The sequence below is a fragment of the Tamandua tetradactyla genome, chromosome 17 (assembly GCF_023851605.1).
Source record: "Tamandua tetradactyla isolate mTamTet1 chromosome 17, mTamTet1.pri, whole genome shotgun sequence".
Classification (NCBI taxonomy): Eukaryota; Metazoa; Chordata; class Mammalia; order Pilosa; family Myrmecophagidae; genus Tamandua; species Tamandua tetradactyla.
Window position 1 is genome coordinate 57,697,451 of NC_135343.1, and position 9,724 is coordinate 57,707,174.

The window sequence follows — 9,724 nt, forward strand, 5'->3', positions numbered from 1 at the left end:
TTGGGGTGCAGATCAGGCAAGCCTTTGAGTGTAGGAGCAGTTAATGAAAGAAGGCAGGTCACAGAGGCTATGCAGGACATAAGGTATGGATATGGGGGGTGGAATGTGGTGAGTGGGAAGGCAGAGGGTGAATGCACATGGGTGTATAAGTCACAGAGTTCATGGTATCACGGAATGGGGATGGGATGCAGGGTGGCTGTGCATGAGAAGGTAGGAGTGGGCACATACACGGGCAGGAGGTGGGGGTGCTGGAGTTGGGTGTTGAGGCGTGAGAATGGGAAGGGGACTGGTTGTAGGTTGCAATTAAACTATTCCTTCTCTTTCTAATATCATCTTTAATTGCTAATTTCCTATTGTCCTTTTTTTCTTATGGCACTGTTCCTTTAGATTCAACAAATACTTGAGTACCTGCCACATGCCAGTAAATGCACTCAATATTTTGTATGCATTATGATATTTATTATCCTGAATAATCCTATGACATAGAGAAAATTATCCTTATTTACAGATGAGAAAAATAAGGTTCCGAGAAGTTATGCAGATTGTATTTGCATTTGGTGCTGCAAATAGTAAGTCACATGGCCAGAATCCAAACCACAGGATATCTGAATCCAGATTTCATGCAACTCCATGTCAAACAATTCTACTGAAACATGTAACTTTTCTTTCTTTTCATGAGGGCTGAATACATAAAAGTCATGGGCACCTAATAAAATTTAAGACTAATACCTTCACATACATGAACCATGAAATTCGGATCAATTGAACTGTGATAGGTGAAATCAAAGATTCAGCCCTCATATTCAATCCAACTTCTTCTTAAATTTATTTTTTCTTTTCAGATATTCCACAGAAACTACCTTCAAGGTCATGTGGAATCATTATGGAATCAGGTCGATGATGAAACTTGCAAACCAAATTAGCTCACCCAAGTTGTCAAATATCCCTGAATAATGAAAGGTTGACATTTTAGGGGGCTGCGTAAAATCTGTCACTGTACAGAGTTTTCAATTATTTGCAAATTTCTTATTCTAGGAGGAAGTCTCTAGTTTATGGAACTCTTAAAAGCACTCACCCTTACAGCTTATGAATAAATATTAATCATAATTATAAATAGTTATTGAAACTATAGAAGTTAGAGTTCAGGGAAATCTTGAAAGTACATATCCTTAAGTCTTATGAATAGCTTTTTAATCCATGATTATAAATATCAATCATGTATGCTTTTATTCTTACAAATGCTTTTGAATCCATTTCTCTTATTAGTTTTCTTTTTAAAATACAGAAAACTGAAGCCTGGAGTGAGTGTCATATCAATGGTGTCAGAAATAATAACAGAATAGTTGAAGTACACTCAAATTTTCCAACTTTGTGGACATTCTCTACCTAACGTCATGGGATGGACATCATTTAAAGGGATGAAAAAGATGTGACTGGTTTGTGCTATCAGTTGAAGGTAATTAAATTGTATTCTTATCTTTCTCAATATCAATAAAATGTTATATGATTTCAGACTTCCTAATATTTGATTCATTCCAACATTACATCAACACTAAAAATTTAAAGCATATACAACAGGAACAGTGCTTGAGATTTGAGGGGAGAAAAAGGCAGAGGCACAGTGATTCTTCAGACAAGCCAGTGATGAGGAGCAAAGTATCCTAGACTCTTCTTTCAGCAGAGAAGGCTGTTTCCTTCCTTGTGAAACCATTCTTCTGTCCACACAGAATTGCTCAGGGCATAGCATTTGACCTATGAAATATGAGGTAACTTGAAGTGAAAGCTTAGCCCAATAGATAAGAGAGCTGTTAAATCAATCAAAATAGCTTCTTTATCTTCAAGTGTTTAAATGTAATTGCCATATGTTCTCGTTTTCTAGCTGCCGGAATGCAACACACCAGAGACGGATTGGCTTTTAATGAAAGAGGATTTATTTTGTTGGTTCTTCAGAGGAAAGGCAGCTAACTTTCCACTGAGGTTCTTTCTTATGTGGAAGGCACAAGATGGTCTCTGCTGGTCTTCTCTCCAGGCCCCTGGGTTCCAACAACTTTCCCCGGGGTGACTTCTTTCTGCATCTCCAAAGGCCTGGGCTGAGCTGCAAGAGCTGAGATGAGGAATGCCAAGCTGCTTAGGCTGTGCTACATTGCGTTCTCTCATTTAAGCACCAGCCAATTAAGTCAAATGTCACTCACTGCAGCAGACACGCCTCCTAGTTGACTGCAGATGTAATTAGCAACAGATGAGGTTCACGTACCTTTGGCTTATGTCCACAGCAACAAGACTAGGTATGCTCACCTGGCCCAGTTGACAACTGAATCTAAGTAACACACCATACAAAGAATCAATTGTCTCAATAGTATCTCTTAACAACCATCTCCCACATTTCAGCAGCTTAAAAATAACAAGCATTTGTTTCCTCTTCATGAGACAGTGGGTTGGCTGGAGCAGTTTGTTGATCTTGGCTGGGCTCTGCTAGGCCTGGCTCCACGCCACAGATTTACTACAGGTCTGCTCTGTGTGTCTCTCATTCTTTGAGGACCTGAAGTAAACCTGGAGCATATTCTTCTTATGGTTATTGCAGAAGTTCAAAAGCACAGAAGGCTAGGCCCAATGTATTTGAAATGTATTCGAAGATGCTGCTCACATCATGTCTGCTAGCATCTCATTGGCCAAAGAAAGTCACATGGCCAAATGCAAAGTCAGAGGGTAGGAAAGGGTAATTCTGGTGGGAAGAATTGCTAAGTCACATGAAGAAGGATGGGGACACAGGGACTGTAAGGAATCAATCTACCAAGGATAGCAAAGAAGGAAGGGAAAGGGAGAGAGATTGGAGACAGAGTCAGTGATTGGTAAAAGGATAAGGGCATGAGTATGAAGATGAAGAAATTATCAGGTGGTATTCATGCAGAACCACTTACCAAGGGATTTCAGAGTCTGATATGAGAAGACAAAGTAATGTCCTCCCCTAGACACTTTATAACCTGCACGAGTCTTCAAATCTGGTCTTTATGATACTTGTTGTTATATTTTCTGGGTAGTCTGAAGAGTGGTCTCTAGCACAAGGTTTCCATTTCTATATTTCCAAATGCATGCTCAGATTCTTCATTTGAACCAGAATTTCCAGTCCCTCTTTTGAGTGAAAAGGTTAATGGAATAGAAAAACTTCCATTTCTGCATCACTTCTTTCTGTCCTTTCTTTGCATTTACCCATCATTACTCTCTCTACTCTTGTTAATTAACTTTGCAAGTCTCCCTTACTTCTCCTTCCTATGACTTTCTTCCCTTTTTATTTCAACCCTTCCTTATGCTTCTTACAATTTCTTCCTCTCATTACTGCAGGTCATTCTTCCCCTTTTTCTCTATCTTGGCCTATGTCCTCATTCCTACACCTGTTCTGTTCGAGCTCACCTCCCACGTTTTCTTTTCAAGTCCCAATTATTCTACCTTACTTTTTTCCCTTTCCGCTGTCTCAGATTCCTCTCAAAAAGGGCTCCTAGAAAGATAGGTTAATGGGAGAAAATCATTCTAATTTCCTTTAGTTTTGCTCTTTTGGTCTTTATAAATGCTTAAAGGGGAGAGAAGGTCTTTTTGGTGGGGCCTGGTAGAAGTTCCCTGATCCTCACCAAACAATGGATGGAATATCAATTTTCTACCTAACTCTAACCACCCACTTATTGTCAAGAGAAATGAATGCCTGCAAGTGTTACCTGAACAGATTGCAGGTCTTTGGACTGTAATTACCAGAGGGAACCTTTAAATCACAACAAACTTTGAAATATTTGGCTGTGGAGAAAGGTTCAAAACAATCCTAATTTCCCAGGTGAGTTTTCGCACCATAGAAAAGGGATCGAACAAAAGTGATTATGACTTGAATCGGTCTTCAGGGCCAGGTTGGAGAATCAACATAGCTTCAGAAAAACTTTAACCCTTGCTGCCATCATGTATTTTCTAGAGAGAAAGTATCTTCCTGCTACTAGCTGCCCTAGCAGAAAGGACAAGGTTTTATTATTCTCTTGGACAAAAGACCTTTCATATTCAATCTCACAGACAAGTAACAGCTCTTTCAGCTAAAACAGAGCACTTAATTACTGTTATTAATCTTAAAATCATGGGCTCTAATTTCAAAGACTTTTGTAACTTGAACATCTTTCAAAACATAATGGGTCAAAAAATTAATAGCCCTTTCCAATTGGTGTCTTTGGTTGGTAAATGCCAGATGAAGAAGGATATAAACATTTTCCCCAAACAGGTACTATAAACTGGGAATGACACAGCATCAGACATAAACGTGTCTTTGCCATAGCCTTGCTTAAAAATGTCCTCACTCACAACCTTGAGAGAAGCAATTCAAATTGTTTTTCAAAAAGAAAATCAATAAACCTGCAGGAAATCCCTTGACCAGAAAAGTTTGAGCCACATCTGTTGTATTTACCAATGACATTCCGTTCCTTCCTTTATCTCTCCCACTTCTTTTCAGTCACTGCTCAATCACTGGGATGAGGCAAGCACTCCATCGTACCCATTAACATAAAGCAGTCCTCCTATGAAGACAAACAAACCGTTTTTCTTAAGTATTTTGCTCCAGTTTGCCAGCCTGTTCTGTTCTGTGTAAAGGTATTGAAGTCTTTTACATATACATATATGTATGCACGTGTGAGTGTGTATGTGTGTATAATGTACTCAAGAAGGGAAAAGGCAAATACATTCTAGAAACAGAAAGATGTTAGGCTACTAACATCATAATCTATCTTGGTAAATGTACTCATTTAATTAGTAATTTTACAGAACAGGATTGCTAAGGAAATAGAACAGATAGCAGATAAACATTTGGGGTGGGGGAGGCAAGGAAGATCTCTGGAACAAGGGAAATCCTGACATGGAAAGAAAGGTTAACACTGGAACACTTTAGGGAATGCTAGCTCAGCCATATGCCCCATATTCTTTTCTCTTTTCCTTGGCTCCCTGAGTTATTACCCTGTGTGCCTTGTCCTGTGATAACAGTAAGCTCCTTTCTGCTTTAACTGACTGACTTGGATGTGGTTACAGTCAATATAAGTTGAGCATATTGTATTTCAGAATCTTCTGCTTTCTGCATTCTGGGCAGGTCACTTCTACAGCTTTTATCCCACAACATTAGGCAGGCTTCTCCTGGCTGGCAGCTTTCACACTGGCCTGACTGTGTGCATGCCCACCTGGAATCAATAATGCATGGTGAAGAGGCATTAGGGAACAGTTTAATAGGAGTTTAACAAAGAAGTGGTCAATTAAATATATTTATGTGGCAGAGATTGAATGTAGATCCCAAAGAATTATTTATGCTTGCAACAAGAAAGTCCTGTCTCATCAATATTAAGGACTAACATAGTTGGAGAACACATGGGATACATTTCATTTGAGTCCCTTCATGACCCTCAAAGGTGGGAAAGGTGATGAGAGGGAATGTCTGATATCAGGGCTGGAATCCTTCAGGAACCTGTCTACCCACAGCATGTGGCCCTGCCAGACCCTAATTGTGACTGGGGCCTTGTCGTTGAGAACTCTTGAAACCCAGAGATACTGGCCAGGAAGGGAGAACAGGAATGATCTAAGGGACATACATTGCTGTTGTGTGAACCCGAATCAGTCTTGAAACACCATCAGTGTAAACATTGCTGCAAACATCTCCTGACTATTAAGATAGCTGGGTTCTGGGACCTTTATTTTATATATATATAAAAAATATATATATATATGTATTTTAACCCTAGTCCTTATTACTGTTCTGTATACTTACTAGAGCAATCTCTGACATTTGGGCCAAGATTGGGCCTGATTACTCCTACTTTTGTGTCTTTAAGTGACTAACGAACTCTGAATATATGCCTTGTCCATGGTCTTTACTCTTAAAGCAGATACATTTGGCTGTGTTTGGCTTAATTCCTGAAATGCGTTTGTGGAATGAATGATCATATCCTCTCCACTTACTTGCTTGAATCCATGCAAGGCACTGTCATCCTAGAAACTGGAAGTAGAAGTCCTACACAGCTAAGAAATCCCTTAGATGCATAGGACCTTGTGTGCCAAGTGCTTGTCAACCAACAAATGAACATGTACATGGTGTTTTGTGTAAATTCAAGTGTATATGCATATCTACTTATGTATACATTAGAAGTATGGATGACATCATTTTCTGCACCTGGATTCTGCTTACCCTAAGAAATTTGGACAAGGGATCTGGTAACCACAATTGGCATATAATAAGCATAATGCTAAAAATTCACCATGGAAATAAAACAATTAGGCAGCAGAGACATACCCCACCCTAAGGACACAAAAATTCTATCATTTTTGTCCTTGAACAAGAGTCTAGGGGTACAAGAGTTACTCTACTAAGAGCATGAGGAAGAGATATTTTTCACTGAATTATAGTTTTACATAGTTAAATCCACAAATCTTAATTGTGCAGCTTAACCAGTTCTGATCAATGCTCACACCTACATAACCAATACACTGATAAAAAGAAAAAGTAATTGTATTTTCCAAGAATGCCCTTTCCCAGTTTATCCTCTTCCCCCTAGAAGTAGCCAATATTCTAATTTCTATCCTCATAGAGTAGTTGTTTTTATTCTTACCCCCATATGAATAGGATCATATAGTACGTATTCTTGTCATTCAAGTCTTTGAAAAGAATATAAGGGTCTTGAGATTAGATTGTGCAGATGGTAAGACCCCAGCTGAGAGGAAGCCACAAAAGATCGTTTCAGTGGAAGGCAATCTATTTAGAAGATTATTTTGGTGGTGGGGAGGCATCTTTTAATCTAGAGGTAATAATGATCCAGAGAAGTAGAATTAGAGTTTGATGCTAAGAGATATAAGCTCTAAGAAAAAAGAGGCAATGCAGCTATTTAGTCAAGGGTATCCAATGATAACTCTCCAGATTGGAATAAGTAGAAAATCATGATAGAAAACCTTTGCAGCAACACACAATAGATTGGAATATTCCAATATCTTATATTTCTCTGTAATCTGAATGTGTGTGTGGGGGGCGGGTAATGGTAATAAGAGAAGAAGGGGATATTGTCCTCCTTCCACCACATGCTGCAACAGTTCTATTAGGCAACGTGGTAAGATCTCCATAGGAAACTGGACTCACTGATTCTGTTAGAAATGTCACTAAATGGACAGACAGGAAAAGTTCAATTCTGGCAGCCAGAACAAAGCAGATGATTAATTTAACTATCACAGTGTAACTGGAGAGAATAAGAGATAAAGCAGAAATACTGGCCAGCTTCAAGGGCAGAATAGCCAGGAATAAAAGGGTCCAGGCTTGGTCCGTAACCCACTTATGTTCACAGTCATTTGAAGCATGCCCATCCTGGACAATAGTGGGAGCAAGTTTAGGGACTGTAGAGGTGGCAAAGAACAAAGATTTGGATTTAGAGAGAGTAAAATGTTAAATGGATAACTAAGATACCAATTCAGGAGCAGGGGTAAAAGCACGTCTTCAAAACCGATCCAGAAATCTTTGACAGTGAAATGGAAAGATGAGGCATGATGCTGAGCCTCAGAGTGTCGGGCTGGAGTATCTTTGGTGCATGTCACCCTCAGGGTGGAAAAAGTCCTAGACATTGTGGCTGAGACAGCCTTAACACTCATGTCAAAGGATTTTTGTTTGTGGAGACCTTAATAGATTTTGGGAATTAGGGTATGTGTTAGTTAGATTCAGTTGTCAACTTGGCCAGGTGAGCATACCTAGTTTTGTTGCTGCAGACATAAGCCAATGGTACGTGAACCTCATCTGTTGCTAATTACATCTGCAGTCGGCTAGGAGGTGTGTCTGCTGCAATGAGTGACATTTGACTTAATTGGCTGGTGCTTAAATGAGAGATTGCAACGTAGCATTGCTAAGCAGCTCGGCATTCCTCATCTCAGCACTTGCAGCTCAGCCGAGGCCTTTGGAGATGCAGAAAGAAGTCACCCCAGGGAAAGTTGTTGGAACCAGGGGCCTGGAGAGAAGACCAGCAGAGACCATCCTGTGCCTTCCATGTAAGAAAGAACCCCAGTGGAAAGTTAGCTGCCTTTCCTCTGAAGAACCAACAAAATAAATCCCCTTTTATTAAAAGCCAATCCATCTCTGCTGTGTTGCATTCCGGCAGCTAGCAAACTAGAACAGGGTACAAATGAAGACCAAAATATAGACCAATTAAGGCTGCAAACAATGAAAATGAAAGAAGGAAAGAAGGGAACGAAAGGATGTAGGAAGGAAAAGGAAGGCAGACTTTTTGTTTTAACATTTTTAAACATTTTGATTTGAAGCACTTTCGAACATACAGGATAATTTCAAAAATAATATGACCTTATGGAGAGAACTCCAACATATCCCTTATGCCCAGATACTGAGACCACCAACTTTAATGTTTTTGCCACATTTGCCATTCTCTCCTTCTTTCCTTTCTCCTTCCCTCCTTCCCTTTCTCCCTCCCTTCCTTCATTCTGATCTATCTACCTACCTGCCATTATCTATTCATCTCTATCTATCTATCTATCTATCTATCTATCTATCTATCTATCTACCTATCTATCTATATTTATCTATCTTCTGAACTTTTTATTGTAGTTTGTATAAATCATGCTTCTTGAACACCTGATACAGTCATATACATTTCCTAAAATCAAGGATATTCACATAGGTACCCACCTTAAGTATAATAAACAAATTCAAGAAATTTAACTTTGATATAAAGTTTCCAATTTTTTAAGTGCCCCAATATAGCCCCTTTGAAGATTTTGTCCTCTCTTGCTAAATCCCTTCCAAGATCATGCACAGAAATACTGTATCCATTATGTATTAGATCTCTATGCTCCCTGAGTGCAGCCCCAGGCACCTATACTCTAATTTCTGTCTCTATGAGCTTGGATATTCTCCAATATTTTCTTTACACTTATGATAGGCTTAAATTTAACATCAGAAATCTGTAATTCTCGTTTGCTTTAATACCAACTTAACGTCAATAGTATACACAAACTATGTTTCTATACCCTTCTGTCCCAACATCCTTAGGTAATTGTTGTCACAAATTAAATGTTTATACATTGAGTCTTAAGCCATTGATTTACCATTATATTTTATGCATTTATCTTTTACATTCTGTAAGAAGTAAACAGTGGAGTCACAAACAAAAAACAGAAATATTCTGACATTTATGTTTACTGATGTCCTTACCTTCACCAGAAATCATTATTTCTTCATGTGACTTTGATTTCTTATCTATTTTCTTTTCCTTTCAATCTTCAGTCTCTTTAGCATCTCTTGTAGGACCAGTCTAGTGATCATGACTTCCTCAGTTTCATTAATCTGGAAATGCTTTTAATCATTTTTGCAAGACAGTTCCACCAGATATAGGTTATTATTTGGTAATATTTTACTGTCAACACATTAAGTATGCTATCTCACTGCCTTCTTGCCTCCATGATTTCTGGTGAGAAATTGGAACTTCATCTTATTGAGGCTCCCTTGTTTATGACACATGGCTTCTCTCTTGAAAAGTTAAGAATTATCTCTTTTACCTTTAGCATTTGACAGTTTATAATATACCTTGATGTGGATATATTTGGGTTTATTCAATTCAGAGTTTGTTGAGTGTCTTGGGTGTGTATATTCAAGTATGTCATTAAATTTGGGAAATTTCCAGCCATCATTTCTTTGAATATTATCTCTGCCCCTTTCTTCTCCTTTTTGATCTCC

At 38.7% G+C, this 9,724-nt stretch overlaps 1 long non-coding RNA gene across 1 annotated transcript; it reads right to left on the bottom strand.

The window, feature by feature from the left end:
• Window positions 1-3,442: 3,442 nt before the first annotated feature.
• LOC143661632 (uncharacterized) lies at window positions 3,443-5,188 on the bottom strand. The gene is made up of 3 exons (XR_013164762.1): window positions 4,975-5,188; window positions 4,433-4,541; window positions 3,443-3,493 (listed from the first exon to the last, which is right to left on the bottom strand). It is a non-coding gene; the product is annotated as an uncharacterized LOC143661632 (long non-coding RNA).
• Between the last annotated feature and the right edge of the window lie 4,536 nt (window positions 5,189-9,724).